This window comes from Pristiophorus japonicus, chromosome 1 (genome assembly GCF_044704955.1).
Source record: "Pristiophorus japonicus isolate sPriJap1 chromosome 1, sPriJap1.hap1, whole genome shotgun sequence".
In the NCBI taxonomy this organism is placed as follows: Eukaryota; Metazoa; Chordata; class Chondrichthyes; family Pristiophoridae; genus Pristiophorus; species Pristiophorus japonicus.
In genome coordinates, this window is record NC_091977.1 from 67,914,180 (window position 1) to 67,932,174 (window position 17,995).

Consider the following 17,995-nt stretch of genomic DNA (forward strand, 5'->3'; position numbering starts at 1 on the left):
ATGGAAATCCTAATGTTACTCCGTTCATGGGGTTGGTGCCCAGGTGCTCTCAGCCTCAACAATCCTTCTATCGAAACTCTGAGATTGGAGGGCAATCTTACAAAATTCATCGGCGGCCCGAGCGCTTACCTTGTTCTGAGTCTTGCAAGTCACTGAGGAAACTCCTGGAAACAGCAGGAGTTTGGCCTAGCTAGCCTAGTTCTTGGACAAGCCTGTCACTGGCAGGAGTTGCACAATCTGTCTGTTACACTGCATCAACTGGACAGGCCATTTTTATTCTGTTCTGTCTTAGCTACATTTCGCAAGTCAATCCATGCGAGACAGAAATAGATGTTCACTGCAAGGCAAGCCATCTAGATAAAACATCTGCAGCTGTGTAGAAAAGAACAGCACAATTCATAAGTTGCCTGTTTCTATCTTTTGGTTTGTTTTCCAGTCCTAATGCTGCCAACTGAATCCATTTATTAAGGGAATGGTGAGGCTGGTTCCGTTGACGGTGGAGATGGAATTAGCACCAGCAGCCGTTGGTAAACAGATGTGAAGCAGATTTTCCTCTCCTTGAGAAGTACTTGAGTAGAAAGGACTTTGAAGTTAGTGGCCCTGCCTGCAGAAGTTGCCAAACCAAGCTAGGAAGAGTAATTTCACCCCCGTCTACTGTGTGAGTCCATCGAATGATATCAAAGCCAGGGATGGACACTGTGGGGAGTGGGGGGTATTAATTTTGACTTTATACGCTGGTGTAAAACAGGTGATAGTGAATTGACAGCCCATTTTACATCTTTCCTGATTTTTATCTCCACTGAAGCCAGAGAACCTGTTTTACACTATTGCACAAAGTCAAAATCTACGCAGTGTCATTTATTATCAGGCCTGTTATGATTGCTTCTGATGGAGATGATGGCATTATAGGTTTGTTCAATGCTACTTTCATTTCTGGGACTTGCAGTCAAATCCAGACTAGATAATAATAATAACTTTTAATGTAGTAAAACATCCCAAGGCGCTTCACAACAGCGTTACAGACAAACAGATAAATTTGACACCGAGCTACAGAAGAAATTAAGGCTAATGATCAAAAACTTGTTTAAAGAGGTAGGTTTTAACGAGTGTCTTAAAGGAGGAAAGAGAGGTAGCGAGGCATAGAGGTTTAGGGAGGGAGTTCCAGAGCTTAGGGTCCAGGCAGCTGAAGGCACGTCCACCGATGGTTGAGCAGTTATAATGAGGGATGTTCAAGAGGGCAGAATTTGAGGAGCGCAGACATCTTGTGGGATTGTGAGGTTGAAAAAGATTACAGAGATAGGGAGGGGCAAGACCATGGAGTGATTTGTAAACAACGATGAGAATTTTGAAATCGAGGCGTTGTTTAACTGGAAGCCAACGTAGGTCAGAAAGCACAGGGGTGATGGGTGATCTTGACTTGGTGCGGGTTAGTACACGGGCTGCTGAGTTTTGGATGACCTCAAGTTTAGGTAGTGTGGAATGTGGAAGGTCGGCCAGGAGTGTGTTGGAATAGTCAAGTCTAGAGGTAACAAAGGCATGGATGAGGGTTTCAGCAGCAAAAGAGCTGAGGCAGGGTCCGAGGTGGGCAATGTTACGGAGCTGGAAAAAGGCGATTTTGATTATGCCACAGATATGTGGCTGGAAACTAATTTTAGGGTCAAATATGAACTTAGGTTGTGAACAATCTTGTTCACCCTCAGATTGATGCCAGGAAGAGGGATGGAGTCAGTGGTTAGGGAACATAGTTTGTGAGAAAATTTCTACTCATCCAATACTGAATGTTGGACAAACAATCTGACAATTTAGAGACCATGGAGGGTCGAGAGAAGTGGTGGAGAGGTAGAGCTGGGTGTCGTTAGCGTACATGTGGAAACTGACGCTGTGTTTTCGGATGATATTGCCAAAGGGCAGCATATCGATGAGAAATAAGAGGGGACCAAGGACAGATCCTTGGGGAACACCAGAGATAATGATGCAGGAGTGGGAAGAGAATCCATTGCTGGAGATTTTCTGGCTACGATTATATAGATAAGAATGGAACCAGGCGAGTGCAGTCCTACCCAGCTGGGCATTGGTGGAGAGGCGTTGGAGGAGGATGGAGTGGTCAACCGTGTCAAAGGCTGCAGACAGGTCCAGAAGGACGAGGTGGGATAGTTTACCTTTGTCACAGTCACAAAGGATGTAATTTGTGACTTTGATGAGAGCCGTTTCGGTACTGTGGCAGGGGCGAAAACCAGATTGAAGGGATTCAAACATTGAATTCATGGAAAGATGATCACGGATTTGGGAGGCAACAACACATTTAAATACTTTGGACAGGAAAGGGAGGTTGGAGATGGGGCGATAGTGTAAGGGGTTCTGGGGAGTGTTGTGCCATGGGTGTCTCGCTCTGGGCTTCTGCCCTCACAGCTTATGCCTGACCTGTGAGGTACCCTGAGTGCTGCAAGAGCACTCCTGGAGAGACTGTGTCCACAGCTTATGAAGGGGGTTTTGAGACTCATGCGTCCCCACAGTTTATGACTAGCCTGTGAGGCACCTGTGAGTGTCAAACACTCCAAACCCCTTTCTTCCCTAGCCTGTGACACACAGTTGAACGTTTCGAGGCGCTCCTGGCTTCCCTTACACTGTTCTGACACAAGACTCGTGATTAGGAGATGTAAAACAACAGAATTGAGACGAGGCGATTCCAAGAGGAACTTTAAGCTTCCAATTTATTTGACAAGGTGTATCTCAACAAACAGCAATACACCAACAAAACAATCCCCCTAAATCCCACTAACAGTCACAATGAAAATTTTTACACAATTATTAGCAGTACAATGCCCAACCTCCCACCCTTCCTGACCTAACTGAGTTGGGAGTTCTGGGGAGGTAGTATTCACTACTGTGCCTTTTGCAGTCTGGTGGTTTGTTTCTTCTTCTTCGGTGTCTTCGGACACTGATCTTCCTTATGTGTCGAGAGGTTTGCTGGTTGCTGGATCACGAGAGCAGAACACACACACACACACTGGGTCAGAACCCCCTTCTTATAGCCAGATATCCAGTCCACCTCTTGTGCTGAAATCGATCCTTCCCATGGTGGGCTTTGTGATTTTGAAAAATGCAGCAGTGTTAGATTTTGCGTGTTTTTTCCACTGACCATTCTGATGTTAACCTACTCAAGGGTTGAGTAGGTGTTGATTGGGTTGGCAGGGTGTGGGCCTCTTGCAGCCATTGTGTAGGCCCTTGGTTTGTTTTGGGTTCCCTAGTTTTCTGAAGGTCTGCATAATTTCCCGATAATGGTGTAAACATGGGGAAGACAATAGCCCGATAATGGTGATGAGTCAGTCCCACAGTTTTTGAGCAAGTGCTCTCCCATTGGTTTGAAGCCCCTTGCTTTGGGCTAACTCTGTCCCACCACTGGCCCTCCGGTGACCTCCCCCATCCAATCACTGGTCTGCCAAGGCCACATCGTCTCGGTCGCAACCCACGCCTGGATCTGGGTTCTGTGCTCCTTCCAGGACACTGGCCTTCTGTTTTATTGCAGCACAGGCAGATCCCACAGCTCCTTTTCTTCTGGGTAAAATGAGGGGTTTTCGTCCTCCCCTACAATAGCTAGCAAGCAAAGTGGGGTCAAGGGTTGTTTTTTTGAGGAGAGAGGTGATGACAGCAGATTTGAAGGAGAGGGTAACAGTATCTGAGGACAGAGAACCGTTCACAATATTGGTTAATATGGGAGCCAGAAAAGGAAGTTGGGTGGTCAGCAGTTTAGTGGGAATAGGGTCAAGAGAGCAGGAAGTGTGTCTCCTGGAAAAGATGAGTTTGGAGAGACTAAGAGGGGAGATCAAAGAGAAAATAGAAAAAGATATGAGTTTCAGGCTAGGGCAGGTGGAAGCGTCAGATGAAGCTTGGCATTGTGGGCTAGGTGAAGGAAGGGAACTCGCAGAGGCAGCTGATCGGATAGTCTCAATCTTTGAGACAAAGAAATCCATGAGCTTCTCACACTTGTTGTTGGAGGTGAGTGTGGTGGAGACAGGGAAGAGGGGTTTAAGGAGATGGTTAATAGTAGAGACTAGTAGCCTGGGGTTATTTTTGCAATCCAGAATGATCCTGGAATAGTGAGCAGTTTTTGTAGGCAAGAGTGTTTTATGTGTTCAAGCCAGATCTGGCGGTGAATGGCTAAACCAGTTGTCCGCCACATCTGTTTAAGTCTGCGCCCTTTTGACTTGAGGAATGAAGATGAGGGCTGTACCAGGGGGACTGGTAAGGATAAGATCAATCTGATGAATCTCTATATTGGTTGCTGATAGGAAGAAAGGAAGAGCTTTCATTGCTATAGCACATTTCATGCTCTCAGGACATCTCCAAGTCAACTGTCGTACAAGTATAATTCTGTAGTTCTCTTTGAAGATTATTTAAAAAAATCTTTTGTAACAAAAGCTTATAAAATTTCTGTAGGTTCCATTTTTTGTATGACTAATGCTAGAAAATGTTCCATCATAAGACATTTTCAAAGTATGCCAAAGCCACAGAACATAAGAACATAAGGACATAAGAATTAGGAACAGGAGTAGGCCATCTAGCCCCTCGAGCCTGCTCCGCCATTTAATAAGATCATGGCTGATCTGGCCGTGGACTCAGCTCCACTTACCCGCCCTCTCCCCGTAACCCTTAATTCCCTTATTGGTTAAAAATCTATCTATCTGTGACTTGAATACATTCAATGAGCTAGCCTCAACTGCTTCCTTGGGCAGAGAATTCCACAGATTCACAACCCTCTGGGAGAAGAAATTCCTTCTCAACTCGGTTTTAAATTGGCTCCCCCGTATTTTGAGGCTGTGCCCCCTAGTTCTAGTCTCCCCGACCAGTGGAAAAAACCTCTCTGCCTCTATCTTGTCTATCCCTTTCATGATTTTAAATGTTTCTATAAGATCACCCCTCATCCTTCTGAACTCCAACGAGTAAAGACCCAGTCTACTCAATCTATCATCATAAGGTAACCCCCTCATCTCCGGAATCAGCCTAGTGAATCGTCTCTGTACCCCCTCCAAAGCCAGTATATCCTTCCTTAAGTGAGGTGACCAAAACTGCACGCAGTACTCTAGGTGCGGCCTTACCAATACCCTATACAGTTGCAGCAGGACCTCCCTGCTTTTGTACTCCATCCCTCTCGCAATGAAGGCCAACATTCCATTCGCCTTCCTGATTACCTGCTGCACCTGCAAACTAACTTTTTGGGATTCAAAAATAATAATAAAAAAAAATGGCATTGTAAATGTTGGTGTTTCCCCCAGATCGGGGGGCACGGTTTAATGTTTTTCTGTTTACTCCTAAAAGAGTTTCATGCACAAGGACCCCCAGGTCCCTCTGCACCTCAGCATGTTGTAATTTCTCCCCATTCAAATAATATTCCCTTTTACTGTTTTTTTTCCCAAGGTGGATGACCTCACACTTTCCGACATTGTATTCCATCTGCCAAACCTTAGCCCATTCGCTTAACCTATCCAAATCTCTTTGCAGCCTCTCTGTGTCCTCTACACAACCCGCTTTCCCACTAATCTTAGTGCCATCTGCAAATTTTGTTACACTACACTCTGTCCCCTCTTCCAGGTCATCTATGTATATTGTAAACAGTTGTGGTCCCAGCACTGATCCCTGTGGCACACCACTAACCCGAAAAGGACCCATTTATCCCGACTCTCTGCTTTCTGTTAGCCAGCCAATTCTCTATCCATGCTAATACATTTCCTCTGACTCCGCGTACCTCTATCTTCTGCAGTAACCTTTTGTGTGGCACCTTATCGAATGCCTTTTGGAAATCTAAATACACCACATCCATCGGTACACCTCTATCCACCATGCTCGTTGTATCCTCAAAGAATTCTATTAAATTAGTTAAACAGTTGAAGGATATTGCAGAAATAATCCAATTTATATTGGAGAACAACTGAAACTCTTCTATGTCATTTCCTTAGTTCTGCATTCATTGAAACCACTCCTTTATATTAATGATCTGTTTTGCAGTAGCTAGTATGGAAGATGCAACTTGAAATATGGGTGTAACTAAAAATGAGCAGTTTTATAAAAACTTGCTTCTTTTGGTAACTTCCCCAAAAGCTGATGTAGATTTATACAGGCAACAAGAAGTAAAAGTTCTTTTATTGCCTGTATGGGGGTAAGCGGGAACACATGTGGCTTAAGACAATGATGCTCATGTTTTTTAACCATTATGAGCTCCAACAACAATACCATGTCAAATTTATATTGGAGGCAGAGGTGGTGTTGCCATGTGAGGAATGGTTAAAAACAACTGCACACTAAAGGCATTCACCTCAGAAACATTGTTGACAACAATTGCAATATCTAGAATTGGTATTGTTCCTAAACATTTGTGTGCATTTGTACAATATTTCCAAACACTATATCTAATTGCAGATTGAATAATATATTGTTGGATAGACATTGAGGGATTTTCCTATTTCTTTGTGTAAAATACCACCATTCTTTTGTACTTGTTCCCTCCTTCCAGAAGTCCATTTCATGTAAATGCAGCAGGTACACATGCCCGTGAGCTTCCCAAAGGGTGGAAAAGTGAAATGTTTGAGGGCCAAACCCCTCATCAGGTTTCTTGCAAACAGTTTATCTAATAGTAAACCCACTAATGTGAGCTGCCAAAAATACAGGACAAATAGGTGTAGAAACTGCTTGATCCTGATAATCTTTGTTGTTTACTTGGTCTCCCTTTGGAAGTAGCCCTAAATCTGCCTTCCTGATCTTCTGATTGTTGCATTTTGGTGTGCCCCAGTTCTCTGTCATTAATATGGATTATATTTTCCATCAATCAGAACCAGATGAAGTTTCTGTCAACCTCATTTCTGTTCTTGGACTATGAGTATTGACTCTATTATCATCTGCATTATTCTTCCTTAAGGGGGCACATTTTCTGTTGCATCGCTGTAATACTGGAGGGTCCTTGAGTGTTTTTGGGCTACCAGCTCCGGTTCTGGAGACTGCTAAACTCGCTTTCCCTGGAAACATATTGGCTAGTGTAGAAAATGTACTTGTGGTGGTAACTTTTCTACTAGCAGTCATTTATCTATGTAGTTGGACCCCAGGATAGGGTTGCCAACTGTGATTGGAGGCATTCCTGAAGATTTGATCAAGTGACGTTCTGACCATATGACACTTGATCACAATTCCCCACTCACCAATCTCCACCTTGCCCTCAATCTCCCTCTCTCCTTGAGCCCCCATTCCCAGTCTATATCTCTGCCCCCAGTCTCCATCTCTCTCCGATCCCCCATTCCCCAGTCCCCATCTTTCGCTGAACCCCAATTCTCCAGTCTCCATCTCTGCCTCCATACCCAGTCTCCCTCTCTTCCCAAGCCCCCAGCCTTCCTACCCAGTCTCCCTCTCTTCCCAAGCCCCCATTCCCCAGTCTCCCTCTCTCACTGAACCCCCAGTCTACATCCCTCCTCCAGCCTCTATTTCTCAGTCTCCATCTCCCCCCCCGCAGCCTCCATTCCCCAGTTTCCCTCTCTCTGAGGCCCCATTCTCCAGTCTCCATCTCTTCCCAAACTCCCATTCGCATCCCTATCTCTCTGCGAGCTCCCAGTCTCTTCCATTGAGGAGTGGTAAGGCCAATTCTGCGGCGGGAGCAGGACTTCCACGCTGGGGGCTAAAATTCCCTGCCCCAGAAGGTTACCGCCCCCAAGATGGGAGCCTGTGCGGGGAGGCAGAGGGAAGTTGAGGGGAGACGGGGGCGGGGGATGGAGGGGAGAGTGGTGGAGGTGGGGGGCGGAGAAACCCAGGGCGGGGGACAGGAGGGGCCACATTGCAGCAAAGTCTGGGGGGGCAAAGTGTGTTTGAGGGGCGGGCCTGGGGGCTCTGTGCCTCGGTGCGGGGAGTGTTCAGAGTGGGGTGGACGGGTTGACTGCGCAGATGGCGGTTGGTGGATGTGGTGTGGTTGGTGTCGCGGGGGCGTGGCTCCGGGGTGACCGGGACACTAGGCTCGACATCCGGGGGTGTTCGGCATTTGGGAAGGATTCTGACGGGACGGGGCGGATTGGGTGCGGGGGGAATGTTCCCGGTGTTGGGTGGGTCCGGAGCCGGAGGGGGGGGCAAGGTCTTGGGATGGGGGGTGGGCTGTTTGGGGCTGGGATTGGGAGAGACTTCTTCACTCGGGGAGTTGTTGGCCTGTGGGGTTCCCTGCCGCGGAGAGTTGTTGATGTCAGTTCATTGGATGTGTTCGGGAGAGAGTTGGATGTGGTCCTTGCGGCTGGGGGGGTCGGGGGGGGGTGTGGAGGGGGCGGGGGGTGGAGTGCTGGGCTGGGTGATCAGCCATGATCTTGTTGAATGGCGGTGCAGGCTCGAAGGGCCAAATGGCCTACTCCTGCACCTATTTTCTATGTTTCTATGGGCCCAAGTTTCCACATGATTTGCTCCTGATTTTTAGGAGCAACTGGTGGAGAACGGAGTATCTTAGAAATCGCAATTCTCCACATTTAAATTTTCTGCAGTTCTAGTCATTTAGAACAGTTTCACTTTTGAACAGAATTTTTTTTTCAAAAGGGGGCGTGTCCGGCCACTGATGCCTGATTTGAAAGTTTCCACAGTGAAAACGTACTCCAAACTAACTTAGAATGGAGCAAGTGAAGATTTTTGTAGGCCTGAAAAAACCTTCTCTACACATTAAAAAATCAGGCGCAGGTTACAAATTAGGTGGTCCGGAACGAGGTGGGGGGGGAGGGAAGTCATTAAATTCTACAATAAATCCTTAGTTATACTTATACAAATATTATACAAATAATTTCAACCTGAATAAAAATTTATAAGCAAAGAAAAGATTAAATAAACCATGTTTCTACCTGTGTGAAAGTGCTTCAGGCAGGGAGAATGCTTCAGGAAGCCTCACGTTGAGACAGCCGTTCCCGACGGCAGCGGGGGGAAAGACAGGGAGGAGGCAGCCGTTCCCGTGGGGGGGGGGAAAGGCAGTGAGGGCCCGACCGACCGACGGCAGCAGCTGTTCCCGCCGGTGGGGGGGGGGGGGGAAGGCTGCAGGAAGCCTCAGAAGTTGAGGCAGCCATTCCCGACGGCAGGAGGGGGAGGCCCCTCTGCCTTCAGTCGGGCCCGTCGGGAAACGGCTGCCTCAACTTCTGAGGCTTCCTGCAGCCTTCTCACTGCTGCAAGAAGCCTCAGTGCTGATCATGGAAGGGCAATGTGCTTTCATTAAAAAATGTTAAAAAATGAACAGCTGCAAAGAACTACAAAAATGGCCGAGTGCAAATGTTCCCTTCACACTGCGCGTGCGCGAATGCTCCAACGCGCACGCGCAGGGTTGCCAGCACGAAAAAAACTCATTTAAATGGTACCCGCCCCCTCCTACTTACAAAATCGGCGCGAGTGGTAGGCTCCGCCCTCTGGGCGCCACGCCAAGCACACATTGAGCTGCAAAGCGCTCGAGAATAGCGCGTTTTTTTTTAGGCGCCGTTTTCAGCGCGAAAAACGGGCGCCCAGCTCGGAGGGGCACCTGTTTTGCCGCATGTGGAAACTTGGGGCCAATGTTTCTATGTTTTAAGCACTTTTTCTTTGAAGTGTCGTCATTGCTGTAATGTAGAAAAATGCAGCAGTCAATTTGCGCACAACAAGGTCCCAATGAAATAATAATCTGTTAATCTGTTTTAGTGATGTTGATTGTATAATCAGATTGGTGAGTCTGATAATTAAACCAGTTCCGAAGTTGCTGCAGTCTGGCAACATAAAACTGTTCAATATTTGACACAAGGTAGCACTAGGTTTTACAACCATACCTATAGAACCAGTTGGTATGGAATTACTACTTAATACTTGAAGAGTGAGTTTCAAAACTGAGAAAGTTTTCATTACTGGACATTAGCATTGCTCACCTCTGTGACTGCATAATTCACCCATCGAAAAAAAACTGTGAGTAATCTTAAATTGGGACCATCAGAGGCTACGACCCCAGTGAGAGCTGCCTGGCTGTGAATGGTTACGTAATGGAATTCCGGCATAGTTAACAGTCGGGATTCAATAATACATCGCAAACTATCGACCTGCAAAAATGACACCAAAAACCACAATTTTATTTTATAAGGTTAATTTTATTTGACTAAGGGCCTGAAATTACATGGTGGGGTATTAGCTCAACATACTCATCAACTTCCTTTGCTACTTTAGTGGAGGCATTAATCCACTGAAAACAACTGTGTCAAACCTGCACTGCAACAGTAGAGAGAGGAATTTCAGAGAAGCCTGTTGAGTATTCCACATGCTATCCCACACTATAATTTCACGGTCAAGCCATTTTGCAATTTTCAACAGAACAATTATAACTAAACACAAAACAAATGTAGTTGGATTGTCATTCTCTTGTTATCCAGTAGCACAGTTATATATTTGTACAGAGTTACAAAATAGCGAATTGTAACAGTGCTGAAAATGTCTGGTGCCAAGAGAGAACATTTGAAGCTGCACCACCAATTATTTTGGCTCTTCAATATAAATGTTGCCTCATAAGATAAGAATGAGAGTCATCCCTTTGCAAAAAGTAAATACAAAATCAAAATATTCTGATTAAACAAAAAGGGCTTTTTAACAGTATCACTTTTTTATCTGTCCTCTCCCTGTACAGTTTTGGTTACATTTCCTGGTTGTAAACTGCTGCTTTGGATGTCACGCAAGCCTATTAGAGTATCGGGTATTGGGCACTCAAATGACTCAGGATGAGTAAGTGAATGTAGAAACGAGAGCGGTCTTTCTCTTCTGCAGTAGAAGTGAGGCTAGGAGCGAGTGGAAAATGCCACTGAAGGCAATTACTAATTGTATACAGTTCTACTGTATATTTTGTGTTGGAGGGAGCAGCGTGGGCGGCCCGGCCCAGAAATCAGCGCGGTCCCAGCCTGCAAAACCATCAGCAGGCCGGGACCATTAGAGGGAGCAGTGTGCGGCGGCATACTACTGCAGGGAGCAGCGCGTGCTGCTGCAGGAGGGCGACGGCTGCGAAGCCAGGTCGCTGATTGCAGTGCAGGCAGACAGAGCAGGAGGGGCAAAGGAGCGGCAAGAGTTTATAGAGGGAAGTGACCGGGGCCTAGGAGAGGTGTGAGTTTGGGGCTCAGAAGAGGTGAGTGCCCAGGGGCAGCACTGGCCAGCCCACACTGCGATATGTGTGCGCGCTCGGTCTGTGCAGCGGAGCTGGTCTCCAGTCGCCTTGGGTAATCCTTGCCACTGGACCAAGACCTAGCTCTGTCAAGCCCATGTGGTGGCTGGTGTGCAACGGCCACCCTACGTTAAAAAAATCGATGCACAGGCATCTTCCACCCTCCAAGATGTAGTTCGGGATCTGGAATATTAAGTCCTTCATTGAAACACCTGTGAACGCATCCCTTTTTGGCGGGGAAGCAAGTCATCCTCGCTTCGAGGGACTGCCTATGAAGATGATGATGATGATGATTTTGTGTTAGAATTTGGTTTGATGGACTCTTCTGATTTTTCAGCATTATGGAGAGTTTAGGAGGGTGAAGAATGAGACAGGAGTCAATGGTGTGCTGTGCAGTCAGATTTGCTGTGAAGCAAAGATGGCTTCACACTAGATTCTTTGGGTTGTACAAATCCTCCGTTTATTTTGTTTCAAAGCCGTTTAGGATGTCGCAAACTGCGTCACGTGAATTTTTGATTTTGAACTGTAGTTATTGTTGTTAGGCAAACACAGCAGTCAATTAGTGGACAGCAAGATCCCACAAACAGCCAGTGAATGAATAGCCAGATAATGTGTTCTTATTGGTGTTGGCAAAGGGATAAATGTTGCTCAGGACATTGCAATAATGCAATGGAGCCATTTACACTCACCTGAGGTAAGTATTACATTGAAAAGTGCAAGCGTTTATTCAGCAACGAGAGTGAGTTTTCTAGCCTTGTATGAGTAATTGTTCTGGAACTGAATCTGAGGTAGTTGACAGCTGTCAGAGTGTCACAAAGCTGGAATTCAGCAAATTCGAAGTAAATCTAATTATATGACGGTTATGATGGAGTTGAGAGTTTGAGGTAGAACTACTGCAATGATTGATTCTGATGGAGATGATGGCATTATGGGTTTGTTCAATGCTACTTTCATTTCTGGAACCTGCTGTCAAATCCAGGCTAGATTAATCTGGTGAATCTCTCTATTGGCTGCTGATAGGAAGAAAGGAAGAGCTTTCATTGCAATAGCACGTTTCATGCTCTCAGGACATCCCAAAGCCAATTACGCACTTTTTCTATGAAGTGTAGTCACTGTTGTAATGTAGGAAAACGCAGCAGCCAATTTGTGCACAGCTGGTGAGAGGGGACACGGTACCGGAGACAGAGACAGGGGCTAGGGGAGAGGGGACAATATGAGTAGCCTGGATAGTGCTGAGAGGAGTTATACATAACTTATGTTGTAAATTTTAGGTTTTGTTAGACTGAAGATTTACAAGTTAGGACAGGGTACTATAGAGTATTGGTTATGTTACTGGAGGTCTGGACTAATAGTCCAGAGAATGTGAGTTCAAATCCCACCACGGCAGTTTCAGAATTTGAATTAAATGTAAAAAAATCTTGAAATAAAAAGCTGGTATCAGTAAAAGTGGCCATGAAGCTGTGGGATTGCTGAAAAAACCTAACTGGTTCACTAATGTCCTTTAGGGAGGGAAAGTTGTCGTACCTACTTTGTCTGGCCTATATGTGACTCCAGTCCCACAACATGGTTGACTTTTACTTGCCCTCTGAAGTGACCTAGCAAGCCACTCAGTTGCATCAATCAGGGCAACTGGAAATGGGCCATAATTGCGGCCTTGCCAACGATGCCTACATCCCAAGAATGACTTTTTTAAATGGCGATCAGCAGCTTGAAGAAACAAATACTTATTGCTGGGAATTTGCTCAAGGCTCTCCCACTTTACTGCCGTAGCCTCAGTGAAAGCAAGGTGGAAGCCGCATTGATGTGAGTAATGGGGCTGCTGGTAAAGTTCGCCCAAAGGTACACCATTGGAGTGGGAGCCCCGAAGAAAACCTCATTGATTGTATTTTAGAATCTGCATTTTGCCGTAGATATTTACATATAAGGCAAATTTATTAAACATGATAAAGGTCTCACATTTTCCCTGTCAACGTTTATTTGCTATTTTAGTGATTTGATAATCAGTAGGATGATTGTTATTTTTTGAGCAAATTTTAGAAATTTTTGTGGCAGATGCAGTCAGCTTTATAGATCGCTGGGTCAAAATCCTATAACTCCCTCCCGAACAGGGAGTACCTTCACCAGAGGGACTGCAGCGGTTCAAGAATGCATCTCACCGCCACCTTCTCAACAGCAATTAGGGATGGGCAATAAATGCTGGCTTTGCCAGCGATGTCCACATCCCAGGAATAAATAAAAAAATATTATGGTCAGGAGGCATCATATTATGGTCAGGTGCCACATAAAAGGTTACTGCACAAGATAAAAGTTCACGGGGTTGGGGGTAATATATTAGCATGGATAGAGGATTGACTAACTAACAGAAAATAGAGAGTCGGGATAAATGGTTAATTCTCTGGTTGGCAACCAGTAACTAGTGGGGTATCGCAGGGATCAGTGGTGGGACCCCAACTATTTACAATCTATATTAACGACTTGGAAGAAGGGACTGAGTGTAACGTACCAAGTTTGCTGATGATACAAAGATGGGAGGAAAAGCAATGTGTGAGGAGGACATAAAAAATCTGCAAAAGGACATAGACAGGCTAAGTGAGTGGGCAAAAATTTGGCAGATGGAGTATAATGTTGGAAAGTGTGAGGTTATGCACTTTGGCAGAAAAAATCAAAGAGCAAATGGAGAAAGATTGCAAAGTGCTGCAGTACAGCTGGACCTGGGGGTACTTGTGCATGAAACACAAAAGGATAGTATGCAGGTACAGCAAGTGATCAGGAAGGCCAATGGAATCTTGGCCTTTATTGCAAAGAGGATGGAGTATAAAAACAGGGAAGTCTTGCTACAGCTATATAAGTTTTTGGTGAGGCCACACCTGGAATACTGCGTGCAGTTTTGGTTTCCATATTTACGAAAGGATACACTTGCTTTGGAGGCAGTTCAAAGAAGGTGCACAAGGTTGATTCCGGGAATGAGGGGTTTGACTTATGAGAAAAGGTTGAGTATGTTGGGCCTCTACTCATTGGAATTCAGAAGATTTGTCCTCAGCCAACATTCCTCCTCAACCAACACCACAGAAAACCAATAAACCAGATCTTGCCGTTTTTAACAACAGTGGCTGCACTCCGAAAAACAACTGATTGGCAGTGAAGTACTTTGTGACATCATGAGGATGTGGTAAGGCACGATATGAATGCAAGTTCTTTGTTTCTTTCTAAATTACTTCATAAACCATTCAGCAAAACCACAAGTTTAGATTGCCGTCTAAAGTTCACTGTTAACTATTTGTTGTCTGTCACAAATGTGAAAACTAATCAATTTGTTGCAGTGTAGAAGTTTCCCAACCATTTTTCTAACAATAAGATGCTGTAAATAATTTACCTTTCTTATTGCCTCCATTTTCAATATATTTAGTTTCTCTATGATACATTTTTATACAATATATATTAAAAACAGAACTGGAGAAATGGTTAATTTATATTGGAAGCATCCTAGTTTGAACGCAGCATCAGCTTTCTATTAGGACAACGCAGGAGCTAACTGTTTCTCCTTTCCTGAATATGGAATAGAAAGCCATATAATTGTGCAAAAAACTTCCCACTAAATGTCTCTTCAGGTCTGCACCCCAAGATTGATCAGGAACTGCAGAAACCAGGTACACTTTTCAGACATCACACAGACAGACTCCAGTTAGGTTTTGTATCTGGAACTTTCAGTCGTTTGTTATTAAAACATGCAGATAAAAAGAATGGTCCATACTTTGTTGTGGTGGGGCATTTAACAGCATCTGCTATTAGTTGGCCTTGCCCTTGCATGTTTAAGTTTTAAATTTTTTTGAATGATAAGTTGCTGAAAGTGCGAGCTGATAATGGGCCCAAGTTTTGGGCCGTGCCAAGAACGGCGCAGCCCCGGCCTGGACGCCCATTTTTCGCGCACAAAGTGCGCTTAAAAAAAACTTATCTATTCTCCGGCTGCCTGCAGGCCCTCTGGAGCTGGGCGCGACGCAGCACGAGCTATGGGGAGCAGAGCCAGGTTCCTGCGCTGAAAACAGTGCCGGGACCTCTGCACATGCGCGCTACAGTGGGCACGCAAGTGCAGTAGCTCCAGGTGCCCAAAACTGTGTGGGAGGGGCTCGAAGCACACATCCCCTAGCCCTGGCCGAATGGCCTCACTGGGGCTGCATGGATAAGGCTGCCTCCCACGCCCAGCTCCTGCTTCCTCCCGACCGGACCCGATACGACTCGACTCCCACTCCCCGCGCCCCCCCCCGGCCCCGGACCCGACCCGACCCCCCCCAACCTTCCCGACCCCCCCCCCCCCCACAACCCGACCCGCGCTCCCCCCCCCCCGGACCGGACCCGACCCCCGCTGCCCCCCCGACTCGACCCCCCCCGCTCCCCACCCCACCGACCCGACCCCCCGCTCCCCACCCCCCCAACCCGACGCCCCGCTTCCCACCCCTTCCCGACCCGACCTCCACTCCCACCCGGACCCCGGACCCCGGGCCCGACGCCACCTACCTGTAAATCCGGTGCTGGGCCGAAGTCTTGGGGCCCAGCTGGGCCCGGCCCGTTCAGCCTCCCTCTCCCTCCCCTCTCTCTCCTTCCCTCCCTCCCCTCTCTCTCCTTCCCTCTCTCCCCTCTCTCTCCTTCCCTCCCTCCTCTTCCTCTCCTTCCCTCCCTCCTCTTCCTCTCCTTCCCTCCCTCCTTCCTCTCCTTCCCTCCCTCCTTCCTCTCCTTCCCCACCCCCTCTCTCCCTCCTCCCCCTCCCCTCGCTGTCAGAAACACAGACACTGACAGACAGAGAGTGAGAGAGACACACACAGACAGACAGAGAGATAGAGACACTGACAGAGACACACTGGTGGGGGGCCATCCCAGCACGCTGTTGGAGGACTCCCGGTGCTGCAGTCGATAAGTAGAAAATGTTTTATTTATTGATTTTTTAATTTAAAAAATGTTTTATTAATTTTTTTTGATTGATTTATTGGTTGATTTATTGGTATTTATCATTTATTATTGATGATGGCTCTTTCTTTATTTGTAAAACTGAAGTGTTTAATGTTTGTAAACTTCCCTTTAAACCGCCCCCCACCCCCATTCCTTGCGCCTGATTTGTAACCTACACCTGATTTTCTAAAGTGTAGACAAGGTTTTTCTGAGCGTACAAAAATCTACACTTACTCCATTCTAAGTTAGTTTGGAGTAACTTTTCACTGCCTAAACTTTCAAAACAGGCGTAAGTGGCCGGACACGCCCCCTTTTGAAAAAAAAAATCTGTTCCAAACTGAAACTGTTCTAACTGACTAGAACTGGAGCAAACTAAATGCCGAGAATTGCAATTTCTAAGATACTCCATTCTAAACCAGTTGCTCCAAAAAAACAGGAGCAACTCAGGCCGAAACTTGGCCCCAATGTCACAGCGAGGGAAACAGGCGGGTGTGGGGGGTGGGGGGTTGGGGGGGGGGGGGTCGCGATAATTACAGGAGCGTGATTTCGGAACTGGAGGGGAGGAGTTATGGTCAGGAAACCAGGAAGTGTGCGTTTCCCCAAATGCCGTGGAGTTTTAACTCCAGGGAGTGCTTAAATATTTTTCCCAGGTTCCCCAACCAGCAGCCAGCCTGATTGACAGGCCTGGCTCCCTGTCAGGCGGAGACGGCTGTGCCACCAGGCCGCAGCCCAGGAGCAGGTCGGCTTAGTGATGGTGTGGGGAAGAGAGATTGCGGTGGAGGGTGTTGGGTAGAACATGATATGGGGGTAGGTGATCACAGAGATGACAGATTGTAGTGGGAGATCGCAAGGGAGGTTGGTATCATGGGGGCGGGGGTTCGGTGATTGGGGGAGGTCGAAGGAGAACAGGAGATCTCGTTGATCGTGGGAGGGGTGGTGATTGGTGGGAGATCGTGGGGATGGGAGGGACGTACAGATCCTGAGGGAGGGAGGTTTACAGGTTAGCTTGTTAGGCTGGGAGGAAACATACCTGCTCTTCCTTGCCCACAAGCAGTGCTGTATAGGCACTTACCTTCTCACATCCTTTTACCTGCAGTGTTTCGTAAGGCCCGGGAATCCCGGCCGACATTAATTAAAAATAGAAATCATGTTAAAACGCAGCCTCTTTAAAAGGTTCAAACAACCAACCCACATCCTGTGAGCGGATTGGTCGCCCGCCCCAAATGCCGCCTCCGTTAAAACCAGAAGTGGGCGTGTTCAAAGTGGTTTGGGTTCAGATATGACATTTTTAACATTTACACTTCTCACCTCATCCAAACCCACCCGTTCTTGGGGGTTAAAAGTATCCCTTCTGCACCTGGGACCTGAGTGAACAGGGCAAGTAACTCTGGGTAAGGCATACAATCAGTTTGAAGGATTGAGAAATAAACAGAGGAACGATGGAGAAGAAATTGTAAATGAGAGTAGGTGAACTCGGTGTCAAATCAGGTACAGAAAGAGAAATTTTAAAAAGAGGGAAAGAAAGATTGGATTAAGAGAGAGAGAAAAAAGAGATAAAAAGAAAAAGTAAAAAAAAATTAGATTTGACATTTTAAAATCTTCAACGATTAATGCCATACTGTCATATTGTCCAAAAGGGGACTTGTGTTTATGATGTCAAGACTTCACTCTCTGTGGCAAGTTTAGTTTGTATCTACCGTGTAAATACAGCAATTTCACACCATTCAATGGATGCTATGGTGAGGAAAACAATGCGACGCAGTTTTTTGTGAAGCTAATGGTTAGCGTGTTACAATCCACCTGTACCATGGGGTTAGAGTGTTACAATCCATCTGTACCATGGACTTAGGGTGTTACAATCCACCTGTATCCTGGGGTTAGGGTGTTACAATCCACGTG